The sequence below is a fragment of the Cricetulus griseus genome, chromosome 2 (genome assembly GCF_003668045.3).
Source record: "Cricetulus griseus strain 17A/GY chromosome 2, alternate assembly CriGri-PICRH-1.0, whole genome shotgun sequence".
NCBI lineage: Eukaryota > Metazoa > Chordata > Mammalia > Rodentia > Cricetidae > Cricetulus > Cricetulus griseus.
The window spans coordinates 403,282,175-403,301,898 of record NC_048595.1 but is presented as its reverse complement, the minus strand read 5'-3'; the positions used below and the strand labels follow the sequence as shown (position 1 = coordinate 403,301,898).

General features: G+C 41.5%; 1 long non-coding RNA gene across 4 annotated transcripts; it reads right to left on the bottom strand.

Moving 5' to 3' along the window:
- Nucleotides 1-449: 449 nt before the first annotated feature.
- On the bottom strand, nucleotides 450-12,184 carry LOC103158653. 4 transcript variants are annotated; one of them, XR_004768659.1, is made up of 6 exons: nucleotides 11,912-12,184; nucleotides 10,656-10,799; nucleotides 9,895-10,064; nucleotides 8,946-9,006; nucleotides 5,985-6,144; nucleotides 450-509 (listed from the first exon to the last, which is right to left on the bottom strand). It is a non-coding gene; the product is annotated as an uncharacterized LOC103158653 (long non-coding RNA). The 4 variants fall into 4 exon arrangements; XR_003481477.2 differs by having other exon boundaries at nucleotides 11,931-12,182; XR_004768661.1 differs by lacking the exon at nucleotides 450-509 and adding an exon at nucleotides 2,323-2,354 and having other exon boundaries at nucleotides 11,931-12,184.
- Between the last annotated feature and the right edge of the window lie 7,540 nt (nucleotides 12,185-19,724).

Genomic DNA, 19,724 nt, shown 5'->3' with positions numbered 1-19,724 from the left:
AAGCTTGCCTCACATGTCAATCCCTTCCCCCTCCACTCCCCCTATCCCTCCCCCTCAACCCCTCACCTACCCTCCCAACCCATCCATCCTCCACTCCCCAGGCAGGGTAGGCTCCCCAAAGTCCACCACATCATCGTGGCCCAGGCCTAGGCCCTTCCCCATGTGTCCAGGCCAAGAGTGCATCCCTTCATGTAGAATGGACTCTCAAAGTCCCTTCTTACACCAGGGAAAATGCCAATCCACTACCAGGGCCCCCCTAGAGTGTGGAGGCCTCCTCATTGACATCCATGTTCAGGGGTCTAATTCAGTCCTGTGCTGGTCTCCCAGACAGCAATCTGGGGTCCATGTGCTCTCCCTTGTTCAGTCCAGCTGGTTCTGTGGCTTTCACCAGCCTGGTACCAACCCCTTTGTTCTTCATTCCTCCCTTTCTGCAACTGGGTTCCAGAGTTCAGTTCAGAGTATATCTGTGGATGTTTGCCTCTGCTTCCATCAGCCACTGGATGAGGGCTCTAGGATGGTATAAAGAGAAGTCATCAATCTCATTTTAGGGGAAGGGCATTTAGGGTAGCCTCTCCACCATTGCCTAGATTGTCATTTGGTGTCATCCTTTTAGATCTCTGGAAATCTCCCTAGTGACAGATCTCTCCTCGGACCTATAATGGCTCCCTCTGTTATGGTATCTCTCATCCTGCTCTCCTCTATTCTTCACCCAACTCAACATTTCTGGTCCTCCATTTCCTCTTCTCTCCTCCTCTCATTCTGGCAGCTCCCTGTCCCCTACCTTCATGCTCCCAATTAGCTCATGAGATCCTGTCCCTTCCCATTCTCTGGGGTCCATGCAATTTTCTCTTAGAGTCCTTCTTGTTTCCTACTTTCTTTCTATAGCCCAATCTTATAGAGGCATTTTCTCAATTGAGGTTCTCTCCTCTCAGATGACTTTAGCTTGGGTCAAGTTGACATAAAACTAGCTAGCACATTATGTAAATAAATGTTTAATTCTTAAGGAGATGTAAACTCAAAAATCCCATGAGAAGGAAGAGCCTGAGTAATTCAATCTCAGAATGATAGTAAGTCAAGGATTTTTTTTAAATGCATGACTAAAATGTTTAAATCAAGATTAATATAGAAGTGAATATTTTACATTGGTATGGATTTGATTTATTGATACAAATTTAAGGTCAATTTTGTTATATGTATATTTCTACTCTTATTTAGGTATTGTGTTTATGCAGCTCATTTAAAATGTAATGTAGCCAGCAGGAAGTATAGGTGGGGCTACCAGACTAGTAGAATTCTGGGAAGAGGAACTCAGAGAATGAGTTGCCAGGGAGATGCCATGTAGCTGCCAAGAAAGCAAGAAGCTCAGGCATCACCGGTAAGCCAAGACCATGTGGAGATATACAGAATTATAGAAGTGGGTTAATAATTAAGAGAGAGCTAGCCAATAAGAAGACTGAGCCATCTGCCAAACAATTTATAATTAATATAAGCCTCTGCATGCTTATTTTGGACTAAACAGGCTGAAGGACAGGGTGGGACAGAAAATTCCATCTACACAAGATCATAGATATCTAGGGCTATAGAGATGGAGCTCTTGTTTTTCCAGAGAACCCTAGTTTGGTTCCCAACACCCGCATCAGGTTGCTTACAACCATCTGGAACTCCAGCTCTGGGGGAATCAATTTTCTCTTCTAGTCTCTGTTGCACACACATGGCATATAGCCACAGGCACACACATATACATCAAAAAGTAAACTAAATAAAAAAATAGCTATCTGGGAGTTCCCTTTAACTATTGAATCCATTTTTATGTGTTTGGTTATGTTTATAACTAGGCATGGGGGATAATGCCTGTAATTTTGAGTTCAGAACATTAGCATGAATTCAAGCCTGGCCTGGGCTACTTAGATGATCTTGACTCGAAAAAGAAATAAACATTCATGATAAATAATTAAATAAGTTTTAGTAAATAATTTAAAATATCAGAATTCCCCAAAGGCACTTAGGATATTAACCTCTATTGGTGGCAGTTAATATTTCTTCCCCTGAAAACTTCTACTGCAGGAGAAGGAAGAAAAATCTGTAAGCATTTTTAGCCACAGATAATTTGAGCTGAATTTATGTTTTGTCAAAAATTATGATTTTTAAATATAGGGGAAGGACCTGGTGTCTCAGTCATTGTTCTATTGCTGTGAAGAGACACCAGGATCCTGGCAATTCTTATCAAGGAAAGCATTTGATTGGGGCTGGCTTACAGTTTTAGAGGTTTAATCCATTGTCATCATGGCAGAAAGTATGGCTGCATGCAGGCAGACATGATGCTAGAGAATTGGCTGAGAGTTCTACATCTGGATCTGCAACCAGCAAGAAGAGAGACACTGGGCAGAAATCCCAAAGCCCATCCCTCATGATACACTTCCTCCAACAAGGCCACACCTACTCCAACAAGGCTACACTTCCTAATCCCTCTCAAGTAGTACCACTCCCTGATGATCATGCATTTAAATATATGAGCCTATAGGGGTCATTCCTATTCAAACGACCATACCTGGGATGAAGTTTGACATTCAGGTTCAGCTTCATTGGATGACTAACTCTTGTACCTAATATTCTAGATCTAACACAGAACCCATGAATCACTAGAGTTCCAGTGTTTTAATGGGCAAAGGAAATGAACACCTTGAAAGGAACCGCTGATATAAAAAATAATACAAACAAATCTAACTGTGAGGACTTGGGCCATTCATGCTTCCTTTGATCAGCAATCAAGCATCAGACACTGTTCTAGATGAATACATGTGAAAAGATAACACCTATATTTTGCTTATTTTTTGAGACAGGATCTTGCTATGTGCCCTAGTTTGCCTGGAACTCATGGTCTTCCTATTTTAGCCTTGTGGATGTTGGAATTGCAGGTGTGTGCCACCACCCTAGGCTTTAGAAATGTTAAAAGTCATAACCCTCTGGGTTGCATTTATTTATGTGTGCATGTGAAGAGAATATGGAGGCCAGCAGACAGTTCCTAGTAGTCAGGCAGACTTGGCAATAGTCACTTTACCTAATGCCCCATCTTGCAAGCCCTGACTATCACTATTTTTAAAAGTCTTATGTAAATTTGAAATGTTTAAGCACTCAAAAGTATTTTTATTTTACTTTATTTTATTGAGGCAGGGTCTCTGTGTTATGTAGCTCTGATAGTTCTGGAACTTGCTATGCAGACCAGGCTGGCCTTGAACTTAACGTGATCCTCCTGCCTCTGCCTCCTGAATGCTGGGACTAAAGGTGTGTGCCACCACACCCAGCTTAAAAGTGGTTTGTAAAAAGCAAGAGGGAGGGCCCAGTGCTTAAGGGCACTGGCTGCTCTCCCGGAGGAACTGGGTTTGATTTCCAGCACCCACATGTCAGATGACAATTGTCTGTAACTATAGTCTCAGCCACTCCAGCGTCCTCTTCTGACTTTGCAATACCAGGTACCAAGTAGCAAAACTTGCAGACATACAACTTTTTTTTTCTGAAGTGTTGTATTATCCATATATTGCTGAAGTTTGTATCCTGTTTTGGATTTGGGTGCAATTTTAAAGAAAATATGAAGTTGGCAGATAAAGTTGGTTTAGTTTTGAATTGATGAGGATAAAATGAAAGTGAGCTGCATGAAGCATTGAAACTGTATGGAAAAGTCTCCAACAACGTGCATGTGCACATGTAATCAGCTAATAGTGATCTAGAGCAAATTAACCTAAACTGTGATTCTAATATCTTCACCTACAGTTTGTCTGCTTAAAACCAGAGATATGGAATGCACAGAAGACATATCCTCTGGCTTCCACTGGGTGCTCTGGACCACTCAGCTCATCCTTACCACTGCATCTGAGGGACCTGAGGGGAGTGCAGGGTATCTGAGGGATCTGAGGAGAGGGCAGAGCATCTGGACTCTTCAGCCTGAGCCCCAAGGCTCCAGAGATGGGAAATAGACTGTAAATTAGGGAGGGGTTGACAAAAAAATAAAGATCCCTCCCCTTAGCAGACGAACTTTGAGAAAGAATAATATCGATATCTTCAATATCTTTTAAAGATGTCTGTGGTTAAGCTGAGGGTACTGTCTATCACTGTCCTAGATGAAGCCTGGAAGGGCATCCAGCCAAAGGCACGGGGTGGGGTTAGGAAGCCTGGCTAGGGCTGACATGTAGTCAACACTCTCCAACAGGGCCATGATATGGCACAGGATTGTATCTGTCTGAAAGAGGGGAGATCCTTTCCTAAATAGTGTTATGCTATTTAGCTTTGTTTGTCAACTTGACATAACCTTAAAGGGAAACTCAGTGAAGAACCACTTAGATCAAGTTGGCCTGTTGGCATGTCTGTGGGGGAAGCATCTTTACAGCTAATTGACGTAGGAAGATAGACAAGATATAAGGGTAGATTATTTAATCTAATTTGAAAAGAAAAAAAGGAGGCTATAGGAATAGGATAAAAAGGCAGATTATTTATTATGACCTATTAGGACTCATGCTACAAGAAGACCCAGGCCACTGTGGGCCACACCAATGACTAGGCTAGGTCCTTACTATGTAAAAGTAGAGAAAGCTATTGGAGAGCAGGCAGGCAGCATAGGTGCACTTGTTTATCCTTTCTCTTGACTCTGGATGTGGTGCTGCCAAATTTCTCAAGCCAACGCTGCTGTTACCTCTCCACATGATGTCTGGTAACCTAGAATTGTAAGCCGAATAAGCCCTTTCTCCTCTAAAATTGGGTTTGGTAGAGTGCTTTGTCATAGCAACAGAAATGAAACTAGAACAAGAACCTAGATAGAGAGGGTCCCATTTCTTACCTACATAAATGCTTATGTGGGTGGGCTGTAGCTGTAAAGTGTGGCCACACGCAAATCCTAGAGTGCTAAAACTCAGAGCACCCATTGAAATTCCATGAAAGTAGTTTGACGATAAATAAAAGATGGCATTTCTTCATACAGTGGGTAGTAAACATATGGAACTCATTATCCTCAAGATGTTGCATAGTCCACAAATATAAATAGGATAAAGAAAGATTTAGATAAATCCACACTTGTTAGATTCATGTGAGTGGCTAGAGTATTGTTAGAAACACACAGGGAAAATGTCCAAATGCCTTCAGGAAAAATACCATGTTTATATCCACAGTGCCAGGCAGATCCGGGGCCACAAACTGAGCACGGTGACTGGCTACTCAGAGAAAACCTCAGGGAAATCAACCATACCCAAGGTTTCAAAAGCCTGGGTGTTACTCTGCTGTCATAGAGCGTTGTCGTCCTGTCCCAAGCTGTCTTATCTGATCTCAGAACAAGTTTTCCTCTTGCCTTTTCTTGATAACCTGAATTTGTGATGAGTGCCAGTTATTCCTGGGCTGTAAGAAAGTGATTTCTTAGCTCATGGTGACAACTGGGATGTGTGATGCCACAAACTCAGTTTGAGCTTCAAATACCACTTTTGGCCTTTTCCCCTGTTCCTCTGGCCTCTGTTTTCACTGTGGCAAAGGAGCTCTTCTTTCTCATGTGCAATAGAAGTTCCCTCATGTCCAAAGCCCCAGAGAACCAATACAGCTAACAATCTCAAGTGAAAGCTGTGGAAGAGAGGCACATTTGGTACCACTGTTGGCCTAGGATGCACATGAGTTGACTCCCGAGCTAAGGGAGCTTCAAGCCTATTCTGAAACATCTGAGGAATGTGTCTGTTTATTCCCCATCACTGAGCAGCTCAATCCAACCCCAGAGGCAGATCAAAAGCATCTTAAGTACAGACCTATCTCCAGACGTAGAAGATGTTATTTTCTTCTTCCAGCCCAAGGCCCACGTCTCCAATCATCATTTATTGATACCAGAATATTATTCCTTTCCCCAAAATGATGAATTTGAAAATTCATAAACTTGTTGCACTGTGCCCAGGAGGACAGTGCATTGAGTCACAGTAATCTAATCTCAGCTCATTAGCTCTACAAGGTCTAGTTCTTACCTTTTGTGCTCTTGTCTGTCTTCTCCTGACATCTCCTGGTTTTGTTTCTGAGCAACACTGCATACAAACCTCTAAATGAGTAAATGATACAGGCCCATCATAGTGTAAATTCCCACTTTGGAGAAAACTAGTATTTGTTTTCAAGAAACGTCATGTAGTCCTATGAGTACAAAACAGAAAATTGTTGTTTAACAACTCAAGAGTCCCCATGATTGATAGGCACTAGGCCAGAACAATGCCTTTGCTTTTGTTTGACTACCTATGTGACATGACTCATCTGATAGTTCTCACGAAATAAACGAGCTTTCTTTTCTAAAGGCAAATTTCAAATCCCATCTGTAGGTCCAAAACATTACCTATAATTCCCTTCCTCCTGTTTATTATTTCTGACAATGTTAAAGTGGAGTTTCAACTCAAGCTGCTCCTTAGCAGAGTATGAGGTTTAGTATATTCTAAATCACACTTTATTGTTTTGTTTTTTATTCTTCAGCACCTCAAAGTTCAGGACATATCTTATAATCTACAGCTTCTTACAGAGCAGATTTGTCCCGTAGTTGCCTAGTAGTTACAAGGGAACTTGACCCATTCAAGAATAAGCTTGCTGAATAGACATCTCTCAAAAGAAGGTCTGTAAAAGGCCCACAAGTCTGTCAACCACACTAATAATCAGGAAAATGAAAATCAAAACCACAATGAGATACCAACTCACCCTAGTTAGAATGATGATCACCATGAGAAAAATAACAAATGCTGGCAAGGTTGTTAAGAAATAGGAACCATTTTTTGTGGGAATATAAATTCATACAGTTTTTTTGTTTTTTGTTTGTTTGTTTGTTTGTTTGTTTGTTTGGTTTTTCGAGACAGGGTTTCTCTGTGGCTTTGGAGGCTGTCCTGGAACTAGCTCTTGTAGACCAGGCTGGTCTCGAACTCACAGAGATCCACCTGCCTCTGCCTCCTGAGTGCTGGGATTAAAGGCGTGCGCCACCAATGCCCGGCTAATCATACAGTTTTTATGGAATACAGTTTGGAGTCTCTGCAAAAAACTAGAAATAGAATTATGATATGATTCAGCAACCACTCTACTGTTTATATACCCAAGAGAAAACAAGTAAGAGGGTGTCCAAAGCCTCTCATTGTCTGCACATTGTTCAGTCCTGGGTCTCTGTCGATGGTCCCATAGATTCATAGGAAATGGCACTATTAGGATATGTGGCCTTGCTGGAGTAGATGTGGCTTTGTTGGAGGAAGTATGTCACTAGGAGCAGACTTTAACGTCTCAGAAACTCAAGCCAGGTCTAGTGGCTCAATGCCTCTTCCTGTTGCCTATGGATCCAGATGTAGAACTCCCAGCTCCTTCTCCAATGCCACCATGTCTGCCAGGCTTCCCACCATGATGATAATGGAAGCCAGTCCCAATTAAATGTTTTCTTTTATAAAAATTGCTGTGATCATGGTGTCTCTTCACAGCAATAGAAACCCTAACTAAGGCATCCACCTACTGCAAAAGAAGCTTTTCTGGTGAAAGTTGAATAAGGCATTGATCTATGGATATAGTAATATGTCATTAGGAGTCACTTTATTGCTGTCTTCCTTAAGCAGAATAATAGTAGGCTCATGATCTATTTAGTCTCAGGTTCTTGGCCACCTTTGAAGTGTCAAGTATGGGTTCCATCTCATGGTATGGGTCTTAAATCCAATCTTAAAATGTGGTTGTACTCTTATAACATTTGTGCCAGTATACCTCGAAGGCAGGTTGCTTTTGTAAGTCATATGCTTTTTAGCTGGGTGATATTAGTGATTAATTGTCTCCTCTGGTAGCATACCAAGTACCTTGTAGCAACATGATGCTAGTCAATATGAGTGAGGCTTCTAGCTACACACCTGCTTCTTTTCCCCATGTTTGGTGAATTGAGAAAGTAGTATCTTCAGTGATAGGGCCTTACCTCCAGTCATGGAGAGTAACCAATAACCTTGGCAATAGCCTGCTGTGTTTGGGAGATCCATGGGACCCCTTTGACCAACAATTCAACAAGAGGTAACACATTCCTCTCAGAGATTTTGCTTGGTGGTAGAAGATATCAAGTTGAGGCATTCTCTCCCCCATTACATGGTGACTCTATTTAGAGTCCTTTCATGTATGTATATATTTTAGGAAGCTTCTACAGTAGTAGGTTTCCATGTGGTTTTTCAAAGGGCTATAGTGTCAGTTGCCCTTACTCACATTCCCTCATTATCTGTGACCATTTAGATTGAAGCACACATGTCAATCCAACACTTAAATTCTAACATCCACAAATAAGAGAAAACATGGAATATTTATCTTTTGGTGCCGGGGTTACCTCACTCAGGATGAGTGTTTCTAGTTCCAACCATTTGCCTTTGTAAATCTTATGTCATTGTTTCTTTTTTTTCTTTTTTGGGTTTTTTTTTTTTTTTTGGTTTTTTGAGGACAGGGTTTCTCTGTGACTTTGGAGACTGTCCTGGAACTAGCTCTTGTAGACCAGGCTGGTCTCGAACTCACAGAGATCCGCCTGTCTCTGTCTCCCGAGTGCTAGGATTAAAGGCTGCACCACCACCACCCGATGTCATTGTTTCTTAACAACTAATATTCCACTGTGTGTTATTTTTATTATCCATTCATTAGCTGACAGACATATGGGCTCAACATGATTACCTCCAGTTCATCCATTTTTCTTCATTACATGGCTTCTTTCTTCCTTATGGGTGAATAATATTCCCTCTCTCTCTCTCTCTCTCTCTCTCTCTCTCTCTCTCTCTCTCTCTGTGTGTGTGTGTGTGTGTGTGTGTGTGTGTGTGTGTGTGTGAGAGAGAGAGAGAGAGAGAGAGAGAGAGAGAGAGAGTGTCATTTTCTTTATCCACTAATACACCACAAATGTCTTTCTAGTTTCTCTTGTTCTTTAATGCTCAACTTGATTAGGACATAAATCTCTCAATGTGTACCTTTTGTCCATGTCTTTACAGGAGCACTGGTCACTTCCATACTTAAAAGTCAGTGGAACATCTGCAAAGGAGAAAGGTGTGAGGAAGGAGATAGCAGAATGTCGGAATAATATACACACATTTCAAACATTGTGCACAGTCAATAATGTTTCCCTTGTCACTGACACTAAAAGAAACAAACAATAGCATATGAAATAGCTATTAACAGCTGATTCAGTTCTTTGATGACCAGCAAGTTTTGTTTAGTTGTTTCAAATAGTAAGGCAGTTTGTTATTTAGACACACTTTCTAATCACCACTTAAGAGATTTATTGTTTTATGGCTCATATGTAACACATTATACTATCTTACACTTTAAATAATGACAGAATTTCAGTAGTCAGCTTTTTGCATATAGAACCTTTTATTTTTAGTACTGCTGATACCAAGAAAAATAAAACTAGGTCACTGACCTCATAACTTTAACATCTATTTTGCCTAGCTGGGAAACTTTTTAATAATTCTTGGTATTTAATTTGGTCCAGTTGGACAATACTGTTGGAAAGGGAGGTTTTGAATAACTTAGCACAGTTTAAAATACAAGGAGCCATGTTAGTTACTATCTGTGGTGAGATGAGAAATGGGATCCAGAGGATGGTTGGTGACCGTAGTTACTCTGCACCCTCTAAAACCTTTCTTTTGGACCAATAATTCAATGTGAACTGATGAATCTGATCAGTTAGAACAAGACTTAGTCCATTCTTGGGCCTCTTCCCCAGGGACACTTTGCCCTGTGTGTTATATCTTGGATGTGGAGGGATCTTAAGGCCATTAAAGCAGACCCTCCCACATGGTAATCTTTCCTCCCATCCCAGAATCTCACATTTCTTCCTCAGTAGCTTGGGAATGTGGAGTCTTAGAGAGTTCCTAAAGTCTCCACTATCCAGACCTTAGAGGAGGTAAAAATTACCTGTGGAGGTAAAGTCCTAAGAGAAGCTGTTACTGCTCCCTCCTAGGAAAACACACATTATAGAATGTGTAAGACAGAGGCTAAGAGGAGACAGGCTGGGGCAAGCATCCTACCCACTGAGCTGTCTCACCAGCTCACAGCATGTTAGTTGTTTTTGAAAGACTTCAAGTCTGTTAAAAAAATACAAAAACAAAAACAAAAAAGACAAAACAACAACAACAACAAAAATATACCATTAGTAACACAATTCAAATAAAATCTATAACTGCACTCTTGGTTTTTAAATGCTTACATCACAGCACGGATTTACATGCAAACACCAGTAGCAGAGACCACAAAGTGGTTCCTATGTGACCTTAACAGGAATGTTTTCCTTTGTCCTAGAAAATGAGGTACTTTGAGAAGTTTAAGTTACTGTTCACAGTGTTGCAACACAGACACACTCCAAGCAAATCTCCCTGCCTTGGGGGGAGTGTATTGTTGTTTTCTTTCACTTTCTACACTTGGTCAAAATTTTAATTCTTTTCAAATATGGAAATTGCCTAAATCCCTTTCTATGACCTTCAATACTTTAATTTCTAATTCTGAACTTAAAATCCATTCATAAATGAGCTATGGGATTCATTCGCCTCCCCCTCTTTCAAACTTCACTTTCCCTGAATTAGACCACACAACACCAACATTGACTCTGCCTCCTTCATGTCAGACCAGCTCCTAGACTAAGTGCTTCACAGCCAAGCCAGAAGAGAAGCTGGTTGTACCCAGAAGATACAGCTTCCTCAATGTCTGTTTCCACAGCTGCTTTCTCCGCAGAGGATACTGTTCAGTCCTGGGCCTGGTGGACCGTCGGGTAGGCAATGTGGTAGGCTCCAAAAAACGCACAGCTTAGCCTGGGGCAGTTTGGCCTGCATTTTCAGAGTGTGACATAGATGGGGGGTAGTTTTTAATTCTGTGACAAATAGCTGATAAAAGCCTTCAAAGAAAGAAATGTTTATTTTGGACACAGTCACTCTGTGTCAACCGAACCCCTGCCCCCACCACTAAGGGCCCCTCCTCTGGTGACCTGGAATCAGTCAGAGGGGCCTGGTACACAAAGGTACTAGCAAAGCATCTTGGACTAGGCTCCGCCTCCTGTCTCTACCACTTCCCCTTCTGATCAATGCCAGAAGATTGTGATAAACTCAGAGCCCTCAAAAAACTTCGTCTGCTGATGACCAAGATTTCAGCACTCCAGCCTTGGGGGACTTGTCAGATTCGAACCATGATTGACGCCATCTTTGCTTTATTTAAATGTATGCAATAAAATGACACATACCACCTTCTATGCCAATCTTTTCTAGTTTGAAATGCCAATAATTAGTTGAAGATCCTTCTCAAGCCTAGTTAAAAATTGCTATGCCCTTGTCTTTGCAATAGTGCTTCACTGCAGTTATTAATCTTTCTCTTGGCTGCTTGAAGTAGTCTTTCTTGGTACTTAGAAAATGTGAGAGACAAGCACAAAAAAGGGAGATCCAGAGGTCACCCCAAGAAATAGTTGAACACCAGACTGAAAAGTATTTCTAACTCACAGTTCTTTCCCCAAAGCTGTCTGCCAATAAATACTATTCTGTGACCAACAATACCATAACACACAAGCAAAAATATCAGGAGCTGGGAAAGAGCCTGGATCAGGGTGTGGTGAAAATCCAGAGGCTATGTCCCTCCCTTCATGGTAAAACATCTGACCGACATCCTGGGGTTGGGTTAGAGGCCAGAAGTCACGGCAAGAAACTACTCCGTTCCCACACAGGAGATCTGACTCCCTGGCAGCTGGCAACTTCCCTTGGTGCAATGGGTGTTCCTGGCACTCCATGAAAGCCCTCCTCCTCCCCCTCCTCTCTAGGCTCCTTTTCTCTCCTCACCCCCACACTCCACACCCTACCGCACACACCCTCCCACTCCTGCATCAATAAACCCCTCCCTAACGCATTCGGCACACACATGCCCCCCAACTTCCTCTCCAAACACACCCACGTACCAAACTCTCCCATACACACCCAGGCGGCACAGGGCAGTCTGTGGTGCGTCCTCTCCACAGGCCACAGAGACCCGAACGCTGGATCTACCACACAGCACTTCCTCTTCTACTTGTTATCATTATTTTTCCTTCACTGCATCTCAGCCCCTCCTCCCCACTCTGCTCCTTCAGCCTGGGAAAGTTGGCTCTCAATCTAGTTCTGCACATTTGTAATCTGTCACCAGCGGGAAAGTTGTCTGCCCTGCATGTGCTTGCCTGCTGTTCTGCAGGAAGGCTGAGGGGGGTGGGGAGTCGCTGGCAGGCTAGTCTATTTCTGGAAACCACAAAAACTCGTTTTCCCTCCTTAAATTACTAAAGGAACCATTCATCCCAGCTCCGGAATAGTCACCAGCTTTCCTCTCTCTGTGTAACCATGGCCAGGTCCCATCCATTCTTTAGAATCATACGGGTGTGTCCGGCTGTGGCACCCATCACATCCAATCGACCATGACCAACAGACTCTAACGGACTCTAAAGACTCTAAAGACTATACAGGCAGCAAGGAAAGAGGGGAAAAGACAGCTTATGTTTAATAGAAACTCATATACTTTCAGTGTACTCCAACTTCCTAGACTCTCACCCCTAATTTGTGAAATACAGGCCCGGTCAGCTGACAGCACACCCATGTTCCACAGCACCTGACAGCTTTGCTGGAACTTGACCTCAGTGATCTCCGGCTAATGATTTTCCACAGTCGCCTGGGTTTCTTGTTATTTTTCAGTGGAGTGGGTAATAGTTTAGCCTAGTAAGCATTAATGGAAGCCCTTTGTTTCTGGCATCTTTCATCATGACTTATTTTTTAATTACAGTGTGTGTGTGTGTGTGAGTGTGTGTGTGTGTGTGTGTGTGTGTGTGTGTGTGTGAGAGAGTGTGTGTGTGTGTGTGTGTGTGTGTGTGTGTGTGTGTGTGCATATGCATGTGCGTGTGTGTCCATGTGTGCCTGTGTGCCTGTATGTGTGTTTGTACCAAGTAGAAGAAGTCAGGCAAGTAGAAGAAGTCAGAGGACAACTTGTGGGCGTTGGCTTTGTTCTTTCACCACATGTGACCCACAGAGTTAGGTAGTCAGGCCTGGTTGCAAGTACCTCTACCCACTGAGCCCTTTTGCAGGCCTAACTGACTCTTTAATTATGACTACAACTTACATAAAGTAAATATTGACTATTCTACACATTGCATTGGACAGTAAGACAAGCAAGCGCGACAGATACTGGTTTTGCTCGCTGAACATTTACCATCTTAAAAGAAAAATCAATGAGACAAGAAAGTATGTACATATGTATATGAGGAGCCAGCAGCAACAGTTTTGATCATTCTATTTGAATGTTAAAAATTCAGTGGGTCCAGAGGAGGGGGAAGTAGGGGAAGTGGGAGGAGAGGAGGGAGGGGAAATGGGATTGGAATGTAAAAAATAAATTAAAAAAAGAAAAAGAGAAAAATTCACTGGGTCCTGGCTTTCCCAAGAATAAAGTCATAACACATACATTGAGCATTTAAACATGTAGCATTCTGGATCTGACACACTTTTTCAACTCTCTGTTTTATTTATCTCACCAACATTATCATCTACCCACTCACTGGGATCACTGATTTCCCGGCACAGCTTGAGAGTCTTGAGTTCAGGGGTTCTGTCATTTCTGCACTGAATTCCTCCTAGTTCCAAGCGAATTGCTTTATTCCGACCTTACTGTACAAGCATTTTCTGAAGGGAGACTTCATGAGAACAAGGCAGGTGTGACTGGGACATAGTCAGAATTTGCAAGGCTCATGAATAAATAAAGATACATCTTTCCACCTACAGAGTTCCTGCTTTATTCCCACACAAAGCCATTGCCCTTTAAGCATTCTTATTCACAAACTGTTTTTCTGTTGCCATAACTGCCCAACCATGTTAATATGTTTCATGGCCTTAGGATGTACGCATTCAGACTCACATGTCCAGGCTTCACATAGCCCCAGACTGGGTTTTACCAGAGTTGCTAGCACCACTCTCTCCAAAACATACAGGCAGCCTGTCGGCACTGCACAAGCAGAGACTGGAAACAGAGCCTGAGCTCAGCACTTAATCGAGGGCATGAAGGGGACCGGTCTCACTAAATCTCTCTCTCTCCCATCCTCATTTTGTTTCTTCTTCTTCTTTTTTAATCTAATGAAAACAGTGTGTCTTTCCTGAAGGACTCCCTTCCATCGGTGAGCCATAAGAGCTGGAGCTGGGCCTAGCCGTCATTGTCTCCGGGACCATGGTTCAGATACTGTGAATCTCAGTCACAGATACAACCTGATTCAACAAGTTGCCAACAGTTTTCCATGGCAACGAACATTGTAGAAAGTTGCTCAAGCTAGGTGTGGTGCATACCTATAATCCTAGCAACTGGGAGGGAGTGGTGAAGGTTCAAGGACTCAATGTTCAAGACCAGCCTGGGCAGCACAGCCAGATGCTGTTTCAGAAAAAAAGAAAGAGTAAGCCATAAAAGTAAAAATGACAAAATAATGTAAGCTGGAAACTCTTCATGAGAGGTGTGAAAATGTAACTGAAATTTGCAAATGGTATTTAATAATTTCTTTAATTATGAACTTTAATTCCTGTCTTTCCCCAAAACATCATTTTTTTTTTGGAAGACATGATTACATAAGTTAGTAACTGTAGTTTTCCCACTTTAGCTAGCCCTTAAAAGCCCTAGCCAGGAATGGTTCATTATGAACAATGCAAGAGAATATTTTTGAACACCCTACAGACTGACTAACCATTTTTCTAAATGGTTAGTCATACTTTAAAATTTAGAATAATATGTTACAAGGAAAGTGTAGGGTTGGTCAACTGAAAAAAGTCAATTACAACACACGTTTCTCAATTGACATAAAATAACTGAGTGGGCTGCCCAGGAGGGAGGAGGAGCCTTGGTTGGTGATAGAAACTGACAGTTCAGGGAGTTCCGTAACAGAATGAAGCCAACGGAGAGGAGGTGGTGGGAGACGGCCAAGGGGAGTAGTAGGATTTGCTTCGGAGAAGTGAAGCTGTTGCAAAGTTTATTTTATGATCAATTCATGACTCCACAGATGTCCTTAAGGCCAGTGAGTTGCAGGCTTTAAATGGGTGACTGAGTGGTCCCTGGACTCACAAGGACTGTCTAAAGTCGGAAGAGCGAGGAGGGAGAATGAATGACGATGTTAGACTTTGAGAATGTCCAGTTTCCTGAATCTAACTTATGCCAATATGACTCACCCCACTTCACTTTTGAAACCTTTTGTTTCTCTTTCATGGCATGTGAGTTTCAACTCTTCTCTGGCATCTTAGAGCCAAGAAAAATGGAAAAAGCCGTTCAGTTCATGAGCTCCCTAAAGAACAAGCAAGGGCTTGAGCTGTAAACTGCACTACCTTGGACTCCATTTGTTTCCATTCATCTCACAAGGTTTTGCTGTAAGAACTGATGAAGACTGAGAAATCCACACAACAAGAACAATGGCAATCACAAGTAAAAGTAGGCCATAAACTCCCAGGACAAGAAAAAGAAATAAAGACAGGGAGAAACACGGGGTTTCAATGCCTGCGCTGCAAACCCACTTTCATAAGACAAGGGATTTCACAGTACAATTGTCCCCAGCTATCCATCAGGATATACTCTAAGATTTCCACAGAGGATTCCTGAAGCTCTGAATGGTACCAATTCCTATGTGCATTATGTTTTTCCATATACATTTATCTAGGAGAATGTTTACTCTGTAATAAGATTAGCAGCATTCTTATTTTTGCATTTTGCAGCTGTTATTAAAACTAAAAGTAACTTTACCACAAGCAAGGAATACAGAGACAATCTTTGTAAAGTTGGTGCAGCTACCAAGTAACCAACAGGTTGATCACATACACTGTGGAAACACAGCACATCAGGCTGCTACATGCTCTGGGTGGGACAGACTGGAACAGAGCAGGATTTCTTCACTACATTCAAAACAGAACACAACTTAAAACCTATTAATTGCTTATTTCTGGAGTTTTCCATTGATCATTTTTGGAATGCAGACCATGAAATCCCAGATAAGAGGAGACTACCATATTTTATTTTATTAATAATGTATATTATTTTAATAATAATAATAATAATAATAATGTATAAATAATAAAAATAATTATTATTTTAATAATAATGTATACAAATGCCTAGCACAAAGATGCTTTTACGGAATGGTGGGTACTGCTGCACAGGATGTAGTTTGAGGCTGGACCATTGGTTCAACATCACAGATGTCCTTATTCTCAAGGAATCCATCAGCAGTCAGGAATGATTAAGTTATGTTGGAATGGCAGAAGCTTCCAAAAGCTTACTTTACACTCAGTTTCTGATCTCTTGCAGGTTAGTTGGGTCTCTGCTCTGTGCCAGCCTTACTCAGAAACTCAAGTGTAAAGAGCTGGTATGAGCTGGAACATTTTCAGTCATGTGACAATGCCTGAGCATGGTATATTACCCCAGTCTTCATCTTATTACCTAAAATCTGTCACAAGGCCTTGCCCATTTTCAAAGAAAGATGTTTCCAACGTATACAAGATGGAACAACAGGATATTTATCAACAGCTTCAATGATCACCACTCAATCTTATGAGAGAAATGTTTGTAATCTCAATCTTAAAATAAAAGAAACAGGAATCTGAAGTACAGAGAAATAAGTATTTGTCTACAACACAGCTATACAGGTAAAGTGACAGAAGACGGCATTAGACCCAAGTCCTGTTTTATCCTATGTTATTTCCAGTCAGACTCCAAAAGCTGAAAATATTCTACCTACAAGGATATGTGAAATTGTCTCCCACCCACATTTATAGAAAAATATGCACATTTCCTTTGGGGACCAGGCCATAGCAGTCTTCTCAGAAACCAATTTAGAACAAAAACTGAGAGCATAAAATGTTCACACGCCCTTTGACCCAGTAATCCTGATTCTGGGAATTCATCCTCAGAGGATCGTCGTCCATGATTAAAAATGAAGTATACTCATGAAAAGTCCTGTGGCGGCAAAGAATTGCAAAGAGTCTACACTTTCAACAAGAATAGTTAAACAATACAATTTATGGAACTTAAAGTGGTACTTTGTAATTATGAAGACCATGTGACCATGATTTAAAACCTCTCGATGGAAAAGTAAGACACAAAAGGAAGTTGTTCTGGCTGTTAGTAGGTCACACCTATTCTGTATGTTTAGCAGACTGCAAGCACAGCCCCTCACTCCTTTGCATAACAACCCACACCTCCAGCTCCAGTGGGCCACAGAGATGGCCAGCCTCCATTCCTGCCTTCTCTTAATCCATGCATGGCCATATGATCCCAGCAGTGCCAAGAGAATGCAAACAGAAGGGATGCCTGTTTTTTCCTAGTTTCACCAAGAGAAACTGACAAGCCATGTGTTTCCTATGCTTTATTTACCCTTCCTCAAAAACAAGCAGAAAGAACCTTTGGACTGAAGATGAAATCCTAAGTTATGAAAATACAAATTTGATCCTTTTCTGAAAGCATCCTCAAACCAATTTCTCTATTGTGAACAAGGTGAGAAGTATTTTAACTATGTAGCTTTAATGCCATTAACGATCAGATGTTATCTTAAATGTTGCTTTTCCTTTCAGAGGGTGGGTTGATTGCTGAGTATTGACTAGTCCCTCATGCACCCTAGACTATTATGGTCCCTCAGAGGTAGGTCCCCAAGTCCCCAAAAGTTTTTTTTTTTTTTCTAAAAAGAAAATATACCGTATTGTATTTGTGGAGATAATTCAGGAAAACTTAGGAAAAAAAATCTCAGAAAATGGTGCAGAGGAACATGGAAACGACACTTTTGTTCCCATTTGGGTACTTTGTCTTTTAAACACTCAGAAGTCATTAGGGAACCTGACTGAGAAGGCTACAAGAGACATGTTGCATGTTGGTGAAGACAGCCGAGACCCTGTGCAGCCTGGGGGTGACAGGAGACAGTCACACTGTCTTTGTGTGAGGGATATATTATCTGGTCAGTGTGCTAAAAGAAGGAAGTAGGGGAGAGGAAGGAAAGGTGCAAACTAATTATTGCCTGTTACTAATACCCTTTTTCTTTCACAATGCTACTTGTAACATTTACTGGCTCAAGTCAAGCCCTGTTAATCCTGCAGAGAAAACACCCAGTCTTCTTCAGTACTGAGGATCAGACCCAGAGCCTCATGAATTCCAACCAGGTGTTCTAACACAAAAGCAGAGAGGGGACAGGAGAATATTGCAGCTTGCTGGCCATATTATCCTGTCCAGTCAAAGAGGTTCAGTGAGAGACTCTGTCTTAAAAAAAAAAAAAAGTAGACAAACATAAAGGAAGATACCTGACATCTGACATCAATCTCTGTCCTCCAGGTTCATGTGTCCTCACATGCATATGAACAGGAACACACACACACACACACACACACACACACACCACACAATATACACCACACACACACACACACACACACACACACACACCACACATATGCACCACACACACACACACACACACCACATATACACACATGACATATACACACACCACATACACACACACACACCACACATATACACCACACACACACCACATATACACACATGACATATACACACACCACATACACACACACACACACCACACATATACACCACACACACACCACACACACACACACATAAACTATACATGGATACACATACACTCACACCACACACACCCCACAAACAAAGAAAAACTCATAGCTAAATTTGTTGAATATTGTCAATAAGCTAGATATTACCTGATACATATTTCCTATTGCCATCACACTTGGAATGTATCCAGTCTTATCTATATAATGTAATACATTTATCACTTCCTTTACTCTTCCAAAACCCTATCACATAGGCACAATTATCATCATACAAAAAAATAAAACTAAGTCTGAATGTTTAGATAATTTTCCTAAGTTCATACAGCCAGCCATACATCCAACTTTAAAATTTGACCTTTTACTCCCTACCTGCACTGAATAAAGCATAAATTATTAGACACAACAAGAAATATGTGATCAAGACCCCAAATAGTGATTTTGCTAATTGGCCTTCCACAATGCTTATATTAGCTGAGAACTGCATATAGAATAATGAATTGACAGATTAGCTTTGTTTGAAAAAATTACTCAGCAGTTACTTAAGCATGTGAAGACTTCTGGCTGCCTAACAAATACTCATTCTCCATTCTCTTTTAAGCAAACACAAATGTTTTAATCTGACCATACTGCCACCCAGCTAGAGGCCACAGCTTGCAGCCATGCTTAAAGCTATGTATAGTCATGTGACTAAGGTGCACTCCATGCATCTTAAATAAAAACATAATGGTGCTCATGGGAAGTCTCCCTAGACAGAAGAACAGTCTGCTCTTCTATCCTGTCCCTTGGGGTGAGAGCATACTGGCCTGTGCTCCCCAAGTATACTCAGAAGAGAAACAGATGGAAGTGTCCAGAACTCTGACAATCATAAAGTCACCGCAATAGTCTTGAATTTTCTCAAACAATTTATTTTCAGTGAGAAATGATCAATTATTTAGACAATCTTGAAGTCTCAAACTACTTGTTGCTGAGATTCCTCCAAAGGTATTCATAAACCTAGGGTTCATTCATAAACCTGGTGTTAACATGATTTCCATTTAGACTTGGGAAATCAGGGCCCTGGTAGAAGTTCAACTACAGTCATCTTTCTGTACTCAGGATACTGGTTCCAAGACATGATTCTTTCCAAACCCCTCTCTATCCCACGAACAATAT